Source organism: Stenella coeruleoalba (genome assembly GCF_951394435.1).
Source record: "Stenella coeruleoalba genome assembly, chromosome: 3".
Classification (NCBI taxonomy): domain Eukaryota; kingdom Metazoa; phylum Chordata; class Mammalia; order Artiodactyla; family Delphinidae; genus Stenella; species Stenella coeruleoalba.
This window is the reverse complement of record NC_137148.1, coordinates 14,943,614-14,961,647: the sequence shown is the minus strand read 5'-3', so window position 1 is coordinate 14,961,647 and position 18,034 is coordinate 14,943,614.

The following is an 18,034-nucleotide window of genomic DNA, read 5'->3' as shown; positions in this document are numbered from 1 at the left end:
ATTCCAAATGACCAACAGTGTGATTGCAGCTCAAAGAGATTGGGCATCAAATCGACCCTCTGTTCTCCACCCTCTCAAACAATATGTAACTGCTATTGGGGATAAAACAGTTTCCACCACTGTCCTTGGTCCTGAGCTTCAGTTTTCCCATCCTCATTCCCAATGACAGGATTGGCCCCAAGGTCTCTTTCAGCCCTAACAGGGCATGATACTGTGTTAACACCCACAACTATTTAAACCATCAGCTGGTACCTGCTATGGCTGGGCTTCCAAAGAAATATGTGACAACAGATAGAATAATTCACAGTTCACTTAGGTGCATATATCTCCTGTGGAAACATACAAGAATAAAAAAATTATTTTTTCCATGCCTTAAAATCTAAAACAATATCATGTTAAGTGTCAAGGTAAACATCAACATAATTTGGAAGCTATGTCAGAGGTGAATGTTGTGAAATTAACTTTCCCATTTTCCTTATATGTCATAATAGGTTTTATACCTAAAAGATGGGTTGAAATATCCTGAAGACTTTCTTAAGAGAAAACCATGTTTTCTTGAAGAAATTCAGTACTAACACCAATAAAATTTACAGTAAGATAGAGTATAATCCAAATATCTCAAACTTTACTTGTTTGGAAATAAGATTTCAATTGAAGACCATTACTTCGTTAAAAAAAAAAAAAGATTCTGCCAGCTTTATTTCCAGATATTAGCTCTCATGTAAAGATCTCCTAGCTCTGTGGAATCATTTTGTAGAATAATATGGCAATTGGGAACAGGGGCTCTGCAGGTAGATTGTCTGGCATCCAGACCTGGCTCTGATATTTCTTAGCTGTGTGATCTTAGACTTTCCTTAGTCTTCTGCAACTTAGTTTTCTTGTCTACAAAATGGGGATAATAATAGTAACTCATAAGGTTGTCCTGAGGATCAAGTGAGATGAGTCATGAAAAGTACTTAGAACAGTGCCAGGCACATAGACCTTAATTGCATTCAGTCATGTATCAGCATCACCATTATTATTAATAACATTAGCTTTTATATTAGCATTACTCTTTTGCACTCAGGGTATCAGATTTTGCTGCCAGACCTTTGCCTCTGCTGCTGATACCTTTCATAATATCATACTCTTAGACACTGCTGTCTATAGCCAGTGACTGCTATAGGAATTCCTGTCCCTAGTCTGGGAATTGGACATTACCCATGTTGTTTCAAACTGAACACGGGAACGAGCTCCTTTTTAACTCTCTATTTATGAGTGAAATCAGGTGACACATTTTAATAGGCAGTGCTGGAGGTCAGAGGCCATGGATGGGTTATAGAGTAAGAGGAATCATTTATGACTCTTGCACAAGCCGAGACCCAAATCTTACAGACACATCTCTCTCTCTTACACCTGGCAGCCACTTTCCCTTGAACAGAGCCATACCACTGCTTCCACCACGCACCTAACACGCCCTTCACTGGATTTACCCCAGATGTTTTCATGCTTTAAAATCTAGAAGCAAACTCACTCCTAAATCCCCGAGGGAAAAGAGGCTCTTTACCTCACCCCTACTTAAAGTCCTTCTCCCAAAATTCTCTTTCAAGATTATTGATGATAAAAAAATCCAGTGTCCATAGGAAACCTGGTAGTGGAAAGGTCTAATCTTACAGACTCAAAAATGCTGGTAATATTTTCTATTAAAACTCTCACTCTCCAAACTTAGAAACAGAAAAGATTCATATAAAATTGGTAACATAGGTCTCTTTGGAGGAAAGGTATACCTACAATTCCAAACTCTTACTACCTGGTATCCAAAATTTAAGACATGAATGTATTCAGATAATTAATTTAAAATTGTCCTTGTAATCTGAACTTACTACTGGAACTCTCGTTATCACAACTTAGAGTCTGAATGGATTTGAATTGCAAAGGATACATGTATCATTATAATAGCATAGTTTAAAGTAGGTATATCCTCTGGAAACTGGATTGTTCATTCTTTTTTTTAATATTTATTTATTCATTTATTTGGTTGTGCCGGGTCTTTAGTTGCAGCTGGAGGGCTCCTTAGTGGCAGCACACGCACTCTTAGTTGCGACATGCATGTGGGATCTATTTCCCTGACCAGAGCCCCCTGCATTGGGAGCATGGAGTCTTAACCACTGCACCACCAGGGAAGTCTGTGGATTGTTCATTCTTATCTGTGTTCTCCTCATTAAGGTAGCAGAGAGGATATACAGATTTATTTCATGAAGCTGGCATACTCCAATATCAAAATCAGGAAAAGAAAGCACACCAAAAAAAGAGAAAAAAAAGAGAAATATAAAAATAATAGGTCCCTAATGCTTTCTATCTATGGTTAAATGCATATAATTTTGGATTGCTATTTCCCTGCAAATAAAAAGCTAAAGAAAATCAAATATGATAACTCAAATGTATGTCCCTGTTCTTTCAAAATCTGTATTTTCTGAGGCAAAAAAAAAAATCTTAATGAAAAATCTCTCTAGTTAATTTTATTTTTCAGACTATGTGTTTGATCAGGTTCTATCAAAATTAAGGTTTGGATTTATGCCTTATTTTGTATTCTTTCAATGTAATTATAAACATGTATCAAACAATGAACATGGAAGGGCCCCCTTTTATTGAAACTAGCAAAAATACACACCACTTTAGATTATTTTTCAAAATCATTTTCCAACAGTTAAATAATAGAACTAATGTGTATTCATGTGTGCATGAGCCATGGGGCAAGAATAATTAGTAGTACCAGCAGAGATCCCGGCCACTGCAAACCTTCTGCTGTCCCCTGAGCCAAGTGATTCTTAGGACTCAGCCCTTTGAGCAAGTGGGTGGATTGGCCGGCTTAGAGATAGTGAGTCAGATGGGAAATAAGGATTCAGATCCCTGGGAAGGAGCACAAAGCATGTAGAACAGATGCCCACCACAGATGGAGAAATAGGGGACAGCCAGCAGCCAAAGTATTCAAAGGGCTTTCGAACTTCCAGGCCACAATAAGCTAATTGAACATAACGTTAGGGAAAGAAGCAATAGACTAAAGGCATAAGACCTGTGTAACCATAGACATGTCATTTAACCTACAAAATCCCTCACTTTCTCACCTGTTAAGTAAGGAAGTTGGAACAGATAAAGTATAAATCTCCTTTTAATTGTAAAATTCAATAATTCTACACAAATTATTCTTTTTACTCATTTGTACTTAAAAACTATCAGTGATATTGGTTAGTAGAGGAAAGTAGTGAAATACAAAAATAAAAATCATGTGTAATGAGTTTTGACTGTCATAGTCTGAGGCATTTATGACAGTGACTTCCTATTTTGTTTTAATTATGCTGTTTTTTAAATTAACAATTTCACATCCTGGTTCAACTGAAAAAGATAGAAGGTGACCCAGAGGCAAAACAGTAAAAGAAACTTAAAAAAATAAATAAAACTATGTTTGTATCATAATCTTCTCACAAAGCATTATAAAAATCTGTGAAGTATAAGCTGCTTTATCTTGAGCTACAGACCTTCAGATATTGCCCATTCTATGCTGGAAAAAAAAAATCATTCAGTTATGAGTGAGCCACTATTTCTTGAACAGCTTTGTCATTACCACTTCATTAGCAAAATGTGGAAATGAAGGCAATTGATAAAAGGTTTTGTATGAGAAAATGTATAATGTTTTCTACTTCCCACAAATTCAATTTAAAGATCTAGTTGCAAGATCATAAAGTAAAGATAAATGTGACATTAATTTAATTAGGAGAAAATTGTAGAAATCAGATCCATTTATTTGAAATTGATTTATTATTTAACCAATATTTTATTGGTCTAGCGATCTTCTATCCTAAGATTATGGAATTTGTTTAAATTCACACCAGTTAAAGGACAGAAACCAGTTATTCCACTTTCATTATGGTTCCTGTAGAATTAATTTTTCTCTGAGTCTCAATTTGTTACAAATTTTTTAGAGCAAGTTAGAGTGTACCAACTCTTGGTTTTCATTGGCCATATCCAAACTAGTCATACAGAATCTGGGCTCCTTATAGGGTACATTACAGTAAAAAGAATTGTCTTTTTCTCCCTATCTTTTCAGTAGAAAATGGCATATTATTACTTGAACAACTTTGACATTGTACTTTATGTTATTTAAACTTTTATCATTTGTCAGATAGCCTTCTCCTAAGCTGGCTGACTGATTCTATACTCCATTTTTATGGATGTCAGAATATCATTTTGTTAAAGGAAATCTCATTTTTATTACCTGCTTCCAACAAATGAAGTGGTTGCAAATGTGTTATGTGCAAACTTTAGGTGCTAATAAAATTCATTTTCCGCAAGAAGGGAAAGCACACATAATGAGTCATTTCTTATTTAATGGCATGAGAGCATGAGCAGCATACTCAAGCAAGGGAAGAGAATGTTGTAAGGCAAATCGTTTCATCATTTCCTGGAAACTCAGTGCTCGCACTCAAAATATAAGCAAAAGGGCAAGAGTTCTGAAAAGACAAATATATCTCAAACAAGCAATTTTCTTCTTCTCTTTTCAGTGTCTTTATTATTTACCTAATAAGTTTGCTTTTTTCTTGATCTGTTCTTTAGTGTTCCTATAGTATTAATTTTAGAACTATAAGCAAAATGTTCTAATTTTCATGTGAAGTCTGCAAAATATCATTTTACTTTGTCACCAAATAAATGTCTACTATGTGTATTTAAATCCAGAGAAGTTTGTGGATAAGATGTTTTTAAGGTATTTCTATTTCTTTTTTCTTTCTTTCTTTCTTTCTTGGCTACATCGGGTCTTAGTTGTGGCATGGGGGATCTTCATTTTGGCATGTGGGTTTAGTTGCCCTGCTGCATGTGGGATCTTAGTTTCCTGATCAGGGATCGAACCTGCGTCCCCTGCATTGGAAGGCGGATTTTTAATCATAGGACCACCAGGGAAGTCCCATGATTCTTTAACGTGCCCTTTACATAGGTTTTGGGAAATCATTTCCCAGCCTTTGCTTGACCTCACTTTCAGCACTAGGATTCTTCCACATAAAACTGCTTTAATACATTGTGAATGTTTCTTTTAATCACAGCAACAGAATTTTCTTTCAAAATACCCTGCTCTGACATTGATCCCAGAGAGAAAAAAGAAGTGTCATGGTAGATGAAGCATAAAAAGGAAAGTTCCTTTGAAAATTCTTCCAACACCAAATACCTTTTAGAAGTCTCATCTAAAGGTAAAGAAGAAAATAATTAGAGATAAGCCACATCATATTCTCCAGTCATCTTTCTAATTAGCAAAGTCCTTCCCCTCCAGTGCTACTAAAGGAGAAAACTTAAGTACTTGTTGACATAGCAAATACACTGATGGGAGCTGACCAAAACCCATTCATGAATATCAGAATTTTTTTTAGATATCACTGGTGGACACAAAGAGCTCACCTCATTCATGAGGGCTACTGAGTTTCTCTCCTGAAATGTTTCAACCATAGGATAAGCATGCATACAAGAAGGCAAAAATAATTACATATCCATTCACACAGAGTCGTGTGCCTGTTCTGAAAACCAAATTGAGTCTCTACTCTCTGACATGGAGGCACCTGGACCCCACCTTGCCTAATAAGTTCATTCAAAGTAGATGTGACAATTTCCCAGCAGTGGGATTCAGCAAACAGGGTAGACAGAATCAAACAGCAAAATTCTCCACATACAGCTGCCACAGAACCTATGGGAATCCTAACCCTACCACAATATCCAGCAGGACTGTCAGGCTCACTAAAGTCTTCCTGTTCACACAAGGGAGATCATGCCTGCAAAATACTCCTGTCAAAATCCCAGTGGAATCTCTCACAGAAATAGGAAAACCAATACTAAAATTTGAATGGAACCACAAGTAACCCTGAATAGCCAAAGTAATCATGAGGAAAAAGAACAAAGGTGGAAATACACATCCTGATTTCAGATGTTACTACAAAGCTATAGTAATCAAAACAGTATGATACTAGCAAAAAATAGACACATAGTTCAATGGAACAGAATTAAGACCCAAGAAATAACTCCCCACATATATAATTGACTAATATTTGACAAAGGAGCCAAGAATACTCTTCAATAAATGTGTTGGGAAAATGGGTAACCACAGTCAGAAAAATGAAATTGGATCCCTATCTTACACCACTCACAAAAATTAACTTGACATGGGTTAAAGACTTTAAATTAAGACTGGAACCATAAAATTCCTAGAAGCAAACAGAAAAAAAAAATACTCCTTGACATTGGTTTTGGCAATGATTTGGGGGGTATGACACCAGAAGCACAAGCAACAAAAACAAAAATAAATATCTGGGACTCCATCAAACTAAAAAGCTGCTGCACAACAAAAGAGAAAATCAACAAATTGACAAAATGATCTACAGGATGGGAGAAAATGTTTGCAAACCATCTCTCAGATAAGGAGTTAATATCCAAAATGTATAAGGAACTCATACAACTCAACAGCAAAAACAATCTGATATTAAAATGGGCAGAGGAACTGAATATACATTTTTCCAAAGAAGACATATAAATGGCCAATAGGTACATAAAAAGATGTTCAACAACCCTAATCAACAGGGAGACGCAAACCAAAACCACCATGAGACATCACCTCACACCTGTTAGAATGACTGTCATCAAAAAGACAAGAGATAACAAGTGTTGGTGAGGATGTAGAGAAAAGGGTGCATTGTTGGTGGGAATGTAAGCTGGTGCAGCCACTATGGAAAACAGTATAGAAGTTCCTCAAAAATTAAAAATAGAACCACCGTCTAATCTGTTAATCCCACTTCTAGGTATATATCCAAAGGAAATGAAAACCAGATATTGAAAAGATGTCTGCTCTCCTATGTTTATTACAGCATTATTCACAATAGTCAAAACATGGAAACAGATGAATGAATAAGGAAGATGCAGTATATATATTCAATGGAATATTATTCATCCAAGAGAAATGACATCCTACCATTTTTGGCATTATGCTAAGGAAATAAGTCAGATAGAGAAAGACAAACATTGCATAATACCGCTTATATGTGGAATCTAAATAAGCCAAACTAGAGATTATCATACTAAGTGAAGTATTGTAATTCAGAAAGAGAAAGGCAAATATCATATGATATCACTTATATATGGAATCTAAAATATGATATAAATGAACTTATTTACAAAATAGAAACAGAGTCATGGCATGGAAAACAAACTTAAGGTTACCAAAAGGGAAAGGGGGTGGGGGAGAGATAAATTAGGAGTTTGGGATTAGCAGATACAAGCTACTATACATAAAATAGATAAACGACAAGGTCCTACCTTATAGTAGAGAGAACTACATATAATAACCTGTATTAAACCATAACAGAAAAGAATATATATATATATATATATACACACACACACACATATATAAAACTTTGCTGTATATCAGAAACCAACACATTGTAAATCAACTATATTTCAATTAAATTTTTTTAAATAATTAAAATTTTAAAAAGCCAAACTCACAGAAACAGAGTAAAATGATGGCTACCAGGGGTTGCAGAGCAGGGAAATGGAGAGATGTTCAAAAAGTACAAACTTCCAGTTATAAAATGAATAAATTCTGGGGCTCTAATGCACAGTATTGTGATGATAGTTAACAATACTGTATTATATACTTGAAGGTTGCTAAGAGAGTGGATCTTAGATGTTCTCACCACAAAAATAAATTATAATTTATGTGACATGAGAAAGATGTTAGCTGACACTACAGTGGGGATCATATTGTAATATACAAGGGTATTAAATCAACACATTATACACCTTAAACTTACACAATGGTGTATGTCAAGTATACATCAATAGAGCCAGAAAAAAATATTTTCAGCCAACCCACATGTCTTGAACATGAATTGTTTCACCAACTTGAATTGAATTGTTCGCCAACATCCATTATATAATTTTTTAACTTTCTAGGACTGATCAGAAAAGAAGCTAGCTAGCACAATTTTACCAGCCACCTCTGGAGGCTTTCTGGGCTTTGATTACTTTTTAAAATGCTAAACAACCACTTCTGGAGTGTGTATTCTTTGTCAGCATACTAAAAATGTTAATTAACTGATCCAAGAGCTAGAGTATACCGTGTGTGTCTCTGCGCATGTGCCTCCCACTGACTATGCCAAAGAACTTCAAAATAAATCACGTTCAATATAGTCATTTTCAAGGATTCAGATAAAACCCTCACTCAGCACAACTTATGGATTCTCTGGGAGGTGTCCTAGATTTGACCTGAGAAGTGTGAATTAAAGGTTTCTGAATTATTCCCCTTCCCCTCAAAATCCACCACTCTAATTACTGTAAACAGGACACAGGCATAATCAACAAATATTTTTGGAATCAAATTGAACTGTCTGGACTCAAAAAGAACAGAGTCTTCTCACACCCCTTTAGGCTCCAACTTCAGAACAGCCAGCAACCACACTGGAACCTGATTTGTTGTTGATAAAGTTCACTGCCACGCTCCCAGAGCTCAAAAGTCAGGTTCAGGGATTTCCCTGGTGGTGCAGTGGTTGAGAATCCGCCTGCCAATGCAGGGGACACAAGTTTAAGCCCTGGTCCGGGAGGATCCCACATGCCGCAGAACAACTGAGCCCGTGATCCACAACTACTGAAGCCCGCGTGCCTCAACTACTGAGGCCTGCATGCCTGGAGCCCGTGCTCCACAACAGGAGGGGCCACCGCAATGAGAAGCCCGCGTACACCGCAACGCTCGCCGCAACTAGAGAAAGCCTGTGCACAACAACGAAGACCCGACACAGCCAAAAAAATAAATAAATAAATACATTTATTAAAAAAAAAAAAAGTCACGTTCAGATAGGAGCTAAATTACCCCCGTGGAACTGTGAAGACAGCCCTTATCCCAGGGCTCAGACTTTCCTTTAAATAAGATTTCAGTTTTTTTTTAAATACCATCAAATACTTTATGACCATAACGCTTCAGATGTCACATATTGATATTTCCACTGTCTTATTTTTTTCTCTGCTTTTTGAAAAAAAAAAAAAAAAGGTGTTTTTAAAAATTGCCCAGGATTATGCTAAGAAAAAAAAGAAAAAAGCCGTTTTTCAAAGAGGGAAATAAATATCTACATTTGATAGCTCTGGTTGTAAGGATGCTCAAGAATCTGGAACAACCTCCCTCGAAAGCTCATTGACTTTTATTGCTGGCAGACCGTTGAATGTCGACAGGTCCTTAGTGTTTAGCTTAGTGGGACGTTTCTGCTTGGCTCACAAACTACGTGACTGCTGGGAAACCTGCCAAACTTGAGTGTTTCCTGACAGATCTAATCGATCTCACAACTAACCTCTTCTTAGTTGGAGCTCTATTTTTCATACCTGCCCATTGAGAAGGGCCGTGGTTGAAAAGGAAAGGTCCTTTAGTCACACAGTCTGAAGAAAAAGAGATTATATTTCCCCCCATCATTTTGGTATTTAGCTGCCAAAGCAATTTGATTTCAAAATCAAAGTTCACAGTGCATGGCGTTTAGTGTTACTGTCGACATTCAGATGTGAGACAAAGGTCACTTAACGGTACTGTGTGAACCTGGAACCGCACTGCTGATTTGTGCTGCCACTAACTTCTTTCCTGCCTCGCTTGAAAAAAATGACCTTTGACCCCTACTTTAGTTCAAATAATTCTCTGTGCTGCACACCAGCATTAAATAACATTAGAATCAAATTTTTTGTGTATGTTTATCTCTCCTACAATAATACAAACTCTTTAAAACCAAAGGATTCATGATTGTATCCTTAGCACTTAGCATGACAACGTGCCTGGCATGTTGTCAATACTCTTGATGGGTCCAGGGGGGTTTAAACATTATGCACCTACTCCTACCCCTGCTAGATAAGTTCTCAGCCCAACAAATTTAACCAGTGACTTCATTAGCCCTAAGAATATGAAATCCAGGCTATGAAATAAATCCACTGGGAGCAGGACAAGAGTGGATTTTCTCCCCATGACAAATATCAGAGAAAATGAGCAGGACAAAGGATTGGTTATTTCCAATGTTCTGTACTTAAATAGCAAGAACAAGCCTAGGTACACTAGAAATGGCAAGAGTTTCCTGCCAGGCAAGAAAGGAACCTGGCAATTTGAGACAAGAGGACCCATCAGAGCAGGGATGACATTGAGACCGGCTTCCCCAAATTCATCACCATGCCTTGTGTCAGCTCTGGCATTAAGATAGGATTAGGAAAATTTGAAAGCAAAGGAAATAAGCAACCTACTTCCAAAGCAAAATGAAGAGTGAAAAATATAGTGTGATAAGATTTCCTTAATCTAAACGGAAAGTGTAAATTACTATGATTAACATGAGGCAATTTTCCTAACTCTGTCACTGAATGCTGAATTAGCTTTTAGCCATCCAATTAATCATACTACAAATATGAAATATGATTGATGACTGGCTAGAGATAGAGATAGTTGATTGATAGTTGATAGATAGATAGATAGATAGATAGATAGATAGATAGATGGTAGATAACCTGCCATAATTCAAAATACACAGTGGGGTCAGTATCATATGGAATAGGAAAGGAAAGTTGCTTGAAATTAAGTACTTTAATGCATCATGCACAAGGGAATAAGCAATACTGAGTTGCAATCTGGATGCCTGAATTCATATTTTGGTCTCATGTTGCTTCCCTTTCAGTTCTTGCCTGTCAAAGGAATAAGATGAAAAGACAAAGGCTGACCCCTATTAGCCTAATTTTGATGAGCTAAAAGTCCAAAGGAGGAAAGAAATTACAACATTAAAAGGACAGAAAAAGAGGAGCATGCCTGATTAAAAGAAGCTATTTTCTTCAAAGAGTAAACATATTAAAAAATGTACTGTTTGCAAAATCACTTCATTCAAAACATTAATATGTGACTTTCATTAATGTGTTGAGGGCTGTACATTGCAAAATAACAGATAAGATAAAAGATGGGAATAAACCTTCCCTAAACCATTGCAATTGCATGGGGTACAGGGTTATCAGATAAAATACAGAACACTCAGTTAATTTTGAATTTCACATAAATAATGAATTTTTTAGGATAAGTCTATCATAAATATTTTATGGAGTATGCTTATACTAAGAAAGTATCTGTTATTTATTAAAATTCAAATTTAACTGGGCATCTCATGTTTTCATTTGCTAAGTCCAGCAACTCTACTTGAGTGTCAAGATACTTCTGAATTTCTAAACACAGCAAAAGTCTCATTTAGCTTGTCATAAAATTACAGTCAAATGCTCAAATTCTGACGGATATTCAGAGACTATTACAGCTTCCTGCCGCTTGCAGCAAAAACTGAACTATAAACACTGCCTGTATTTTAAATTCATAGCAAAAAAGAACATTAGGAAAAACAACGAGAATTCTTCTCTTCTTCCAGTACCTGAAATCCTGGCCATGCTATTTCCCTTGTTTTTTATAGCAAATCAGCAATTGGCAGGTATAAAGTTGTCTCACAAAGTTCTATGGTGACGAATACAGTGAGCTCTCACCAGAGCACAAAATTTAAGGGAAGGTACCAAAAAAAAAAATCAGTAATCATACTAAATAACATTTTATTGCAATATTTTTTAAAATAAAAATTAATGCAAAAAAATTTCATGATGAACAAAATATCAGACATTTAAATGAAGACGGGATCTGACACTGCATTTTCGTAATTTGTACCTACTTGCCTCCCTCTAATTCCAGCCCTAGCTTTTAATCTTCATGACCCTGATCGACACCCATGTTCACCTTGAAGCTTTTCCTGCCTGCTCTTTGGTAGTGATAGCTCTCTCCTCAGCTCCTGTGATCCAGCTACATGTGTTGTTATCTTCATAGCCTGGACTGAGAGTCCCTGAAACCAGCCCAGGCCACCCTTATATCACCATGCAGTACAATGCACTGCAGTGCTATACCTAAAGGGATACCATTTCTGTTGTAGATATCATTGTTGAGGGAAATTTTCATTTTTCTAATTTGTATTCAAATGCTCTATGGACAAGCAGTGACTCCATGACTTTTTAAGATTAGTCTTAAACTGTAAGGTAAACATCTTACCTCTCATAGCCAGAAAGTGCTGTCTCTCAAGATGGAAATATGGGATGTTTGCTTGCCCTCATTTTAGGTAGATAATCCTCTTTCTGCATGGTAGTATGGACCGTATAAATAATTGATACTGTCCATAATCAGTGGGGAAAATTACAACTTTCCATGACCTTTAAAAAGTTTTGGAAACATATTTTAAAATTTCTGTTGGTTATAAATATACATGAAAATGAAAAATAATAAAACTGATATTTATTTAATGCACTCTAATTGGAAGCATGAAAAATATGGAGAATTAAAATATTTTATTTCTTTACAACCAAAACAAAAATTTCTCAAGGGCAGTTTGAACCTCCTTTGATTTTCCTCATCATACAATTCACAATATGGCATGATCATCATTTCTATGCCTTGGTGAATTGTCATACACCTTTCTAAGTTTGGATTAGCTTTCAACATTTTTTCCTTTACGTTTTTATGTTGTGAGATATCACCAAAAGTTCCTCTAATGTGAAGTTTTTCACCAGTTTTTCGTCACTTCCTCTGAGATATCTTCATCCTTTTCGTCACGGCCACTTTCCTCATCCATGTCGGTAAGTTCTCCACCAAGTTCCTCTGGCTGCACATCTAGAGCCTCTCAAATGGTGGGAGTGTCAAGGTTTCCATGGTCAGCTAGTCCTTCTATATCTCCACTTGCTTTCATGCAAATTTCACTCTCAGCATCATCACTTTTTGTTTCTCCCCTGGGTGTTCATCTATGTTGGTCAATTTCCTCTTCCTCCTACCTGCTTTTGTAAAATGTCATGTAGGTTTATCACTGAAGGAGGCAACACAATTACATACTTTGCTCTTGGTATGTGAACCAAATAACTGATGCACAGTAGCCAATTGCCAGTAGGCTTTAAAAGTGATATGACTGGTCACTAATCATGATTCACATCTGTTATCTACTAGTGATTTGTGGATTACAAAGAGTTAGCAGTAAGTTTATACTTTATGCAATTACACACAGTTAATGTACCATAGTAACTGAAATTTGAACAATATTGTACTACTCAACTAGATTATGGTAACTGAAATTTATGCATATTGGAACTATGCAAAGTAAGGACTGCCCGTCTTCTAATCTCTCTTAATACTCCCTCTAAAGCTGAAGTAGAATTTGCTGAATATAAACCAAGTTACATAATGGAATTTAGAAGATTTTTCTCCTATTTTTCTCCTATTCTCATTCAAAGTATATTTTATACAAAATGTGTTTTCTTAGTTTCTCAGGTTCTAATAAACCTGTCCATGCTAAGATAGTCATAGAGAAGGATAAAGGGGATGCCTAGGACCCATTCTCCTTTCTAGATAAAACATGTAGATTATTGCCTAAAGTTTCAGCAATGCTGCTGAGGTCAGCTCCATCCCAATCTCCTTATGGCATGCCTCCCTATATAAATCAGAACCTGGAGGATTTCACAGCCTCCCCGGAAGTGAGGATTCTGCATGTGAACCAGTATGTACTAGCAGATACAACCACGGAGACTTGGAAGATGGATTCAGCACTATGAGCCTTAGGCTTACCTGTGGTCCTCTGCAGCAGTAGCAGCAGAGGTATTTTAAGGTTCAGTCTTTAATTTCCTGAGAGCCATGAAGCAATCACAGCCTCAGAAGTGGGTTTCTACTGGAAGAGGCTCATGTCCTGTTGTAACATACAAGTTTGGTTATCTGGCACTCCTGCAAATTACGTAAGCAGCCCTACACCCTCTAATAAATCCCTGTCTGCTTTAACTAGCTAGAATGGAAATTGTTAGTTTCATCAAGCACCCTGAGAGGGACAGGTGTTAATTTGCAGCCTAGCTCAAATGATGCTACTTTCTTTCCTGCGTAAATTTTCTACAGATAAAAACAATTTAAGTGAAAGAGAAATCATCTCTGACAACAAATCAAGATAGTTCTACCTTAATCTAGTGAACTATATGTATTCTATTTTCAATTCATCAAACTTCTTAAAATTAAATCAATGAGACAGAAAATTCAGACGTCTTTAAGTTCAAATGTGTTTTGAGATTCCCATTTGATTAAAAACTGGCTTCCTAAACACCTAGATTTCCAATTCTTTCTACTGGCCCATGATGATTCTCTCTTAAAACTAGAACCCATACCTTCTATTAATGGCATGCCTTTCAAAGCAAAGCAAGGATGGAGTTAAAAGAGAAAAAACAGTTGTAGGAAAAACAGTAAGAAACTGCTCACTATATCCCTTCAAAAAAGATAGATTGGCAGTTAGTTCCACAAGAGAAGAAAGTAAATAAATACATTTTTTTTAAATGTCATGGAGATGTTTATCTCCAGTAAAAGCCTAGGTTCATATTTAGTCTAAAATATTGAAAGTGCCATATTCTTTACTGTTCTCCCTCTTGCCATGATATTTAACATTTACAATTAGACTTTGGCAAATGAAAGACCTACATTTTTATCCAAGTTCTGGTACCAAATACCTTTGTGAGTTTAGGTCAGTCATTGAACCCTGAGTCGCAATTTACCAATCTATAAAATAAGAACTGTGGTCTAAATGGTCTCTAAGATTTCTTCCTGTGCTAACCTGGTTAGTTTTTACAATTATGAATGTAAATTTACACTAAATTGTTTGTTGAATTAATAAATAAGACAATTATTATGAGGTCTGTGAATAATTCTGCACCCAATGGAAAAGGAGAATACATCTGAAAAAATTTATTGCAAGCTAAAAAATTAATAAGAGATTATCTTCTCAGTGTTCTCACTAAGATACAAGAATAGATGTTATGTAAAACTGGAGTGGGAATTCATAGAAGAAAATATGTTGATATGAATGCAAAGATGAAGAGGAGGCAGGCTGAAGAAACAAAAAATGCAATAACAAAATGTAAGTCTACTTTCATGGCAATAAAGTATAGAATTGAGATGTATTCTATCCCATGATTTTGCATTTTCTGATTACAACTGAGGTTGACTATTTTCTTTCTCACTGGACATTTCTTTACAGTTTAGCAAAGATTAATATTATATTTACTCAAATAACTTTAAATTGATTACCTACCATATGCCAGTTGCTGAATAAAGAACTCTCCATCATTGTCTCATTGAATCACAACCATATGAATTCAGTAGGGTTTCCCCCCTATTTTACAAATCATGAAACGAGAGCTGAGGGCAGTTAAGTAACTGTACCAGTGTCACTAAGCAGGTGTACTACATAGAGCAGTGCTCAGTGCTGAGAAATGGACTCAAAAGCTCTTTTACGCATATAATATGAAAGCTCCCACTTTATAATTTCTCATGATTCTGTGAGATGACTGGTGAATTCTCCTCCCTGTGGTCACTACTGGGGCCACACTTGTCTGAGTCTGATCTCGACTTGTCCAGCTCCTTCACATGCTGGAAAATTGCCTGACTCTTGCCCAGGAGGTCAGCCAGAACTGTCAATCAGAGGGCCTTAGTTCTCCAGTGGCATTGGTTTCTCACAGTATCGTAGCTGGGGTCCAAGAAGCAGGAAGTAAAAGGTTATGAACCTCTTGCATCCTGAGAACTTCTCTTCTGCTGCATCCTAATAGTCAAAGCCAATCAAAATGAGCACAGAATCAAAGAGAGGGCAAATAAACCCTACCTCTTTTTCTGTTTTTTTTTTTTTTTTTTTTTTTTCAGTACGCGGGCCTCTCACTGTTGTGGCCTCTCCCGTTGCGGAGCACAGGCTCCGGAAGCGCAGGCTCAGTGACCATGGCTCACGGGCCCAGCCACTCTGCGGCATGTGGGATCTTCCCGGACCGGGGCACAAACTCGTGTCCCCTGCATCGGCAGGCGGACTCTCAACCACTGCGCCACCAGGGAAACCCCAACCCTACGTCTTTACCTGAAGAGTGACAAATGTGTACCACAAATGAAGAAATTCTTGGTGGCCATCTTTATAGAAACCACCCAATAATTCATAATAATATATGAACAAGAAATAAACGTAAGTTATTTCAAACTAAAAACTTCTTCACAGCAAAAGAAACAATGAGGAAAATGAAAAGGCAACATACAGAATAGGACAAAATCTTTGTAAACTGTATATCTGATAAGGGGTTAATATCCAAAATATATAAGGGACTTATACAACTCAATAGCAGAAAAAGAAAGAATCTGATTTTTAAATGGTCAGAGGAACTGCATAGACATTTTCCCAAAGAAGACATACAAATAACCAACAAGTACATGAAAAGATGGGCAACATCACTAATCATCAGGGAAATGCAAATCAAAACCAAAATGAGACACCTCCTCACACCTCTCAGAATAGCTATTATCAAAAAGATAACAGGCAAGTATTGGTGAAGCTGTGGAGAAAAGGAAGCTACTCTTGGTGGGAATGTAAATTGGTGCAGCCACTACGGAGAACACTATGAAGATTCCTCAAAAAATTAAAAACAGAACTAGAAAATGAACCAGCAATCCCACTTTTGGATATATATCTGAAGGAAATAAAATCACTACCTCAAAGAAATACTGGCACCTACATGTTCACGGAAGCATGATTCACGAAAGCCAAGACACGGAAAATGCCTAAGTATCCAACAGCAGATGAAAGAATAAAGAAGATAAGGTATATATACAATGGAATATTATTCAGCCAGAAAAAAGAAGAAAATTCTGCCTTTTGCAACAGCATGAATGGACCTTGAAGGCATTATGCTAAGTGAAATAAATCAGACAAAGATAAATATTGTATGATATCACTTATAGGTGGAATCTAAAAAAGCTGAACTCATAGAAATAGAACGGTGAAGCAGAAGTAGAACGGTGGTTGCCAAGGGCTGGGGAGTGGGGGAAATGGGGAGATGTTGGTCAAAGGGTAAAAATATCCAACTGTAAGGTGTGTAAGTTCTGGGGCTCTAGTGTACACCATGGTGACTATGATTAACAATACTGTATTACATACTTGAAAGTTGTTAAGAGAGTAGATCTCAAATACTATCACAACAACAGTAAGAAAAAGAAAGGTAAATACAAATATGTGAGGGGATGGAGCAGTGTTAACTAACCCTATTGTAATCATCATTTCACAGTGTATATGTGTATAAAATCATGTTGTGTACCTTAAACTTACATAGGTTATATGTCAATAATATCTCAAGAAAACTGGGGTGGATGCAGAAACATTGAAGTGCTTCATGGAGATTCACCTTAACCAAGCTGTGCTTTTAGAAAGTAAATGGAGTATGGTTTGGAAGAATCGAATTTAAAGTACTGCCTTAGACTGTTTGGCTTGCTATAACAGAATACCATAGACTGGGAGGTTTCTAAACACCAAGTTTATTTCTCACAGTTCTGGAGGCTGGGAAGTCCAAGATCAAGGCTCTGGCAGATTGGTGTCTAGTGAGGGGCCACTTCCTGGTTCATAGACAGTGCCTTTATCACTGAGCCCTCATATGGTGGAAAGGGCAAGGGAGCTCTCAGAGGCTTCTTTTATTGGGTTGGTCAAAAAGTTCGTTTGGGTTTTTCCATAATATCTTACAGAAAAACCCAAACGAACGTTTTGGCCAACCCAATAAAAGGGTATGAATCCCATTCATGAGGGCTCCATCCTCATGACCTAATCACCTCCCAAAGGTCCCACCTCCTAATAACACCTTGGGGATTAGGTTTCAACATATTAATTTGAAATAAACACAAACATTTAGTCTATAGCAGACACCTGGACCAGTTAGAAGTTTATTACAGTCATTTAGTATGAAATGTCAAAGAAAAGATTGGAAATTCACATCTGGTGACCATGTAAGAGACTATGGTTATATAAGTTTCAGGATAAGAATAGACAGTCCCAGTTTCCTAGCTACTGGTTCCTAGAAACTACATTTTGGCATTATCTCCTGGGCTTTAGTCAATAAAGTTTGCCACATATTTATTTGGTTTATTTGCTTGGGATTTATTGGTACAGGCAGTGTGTGTGTG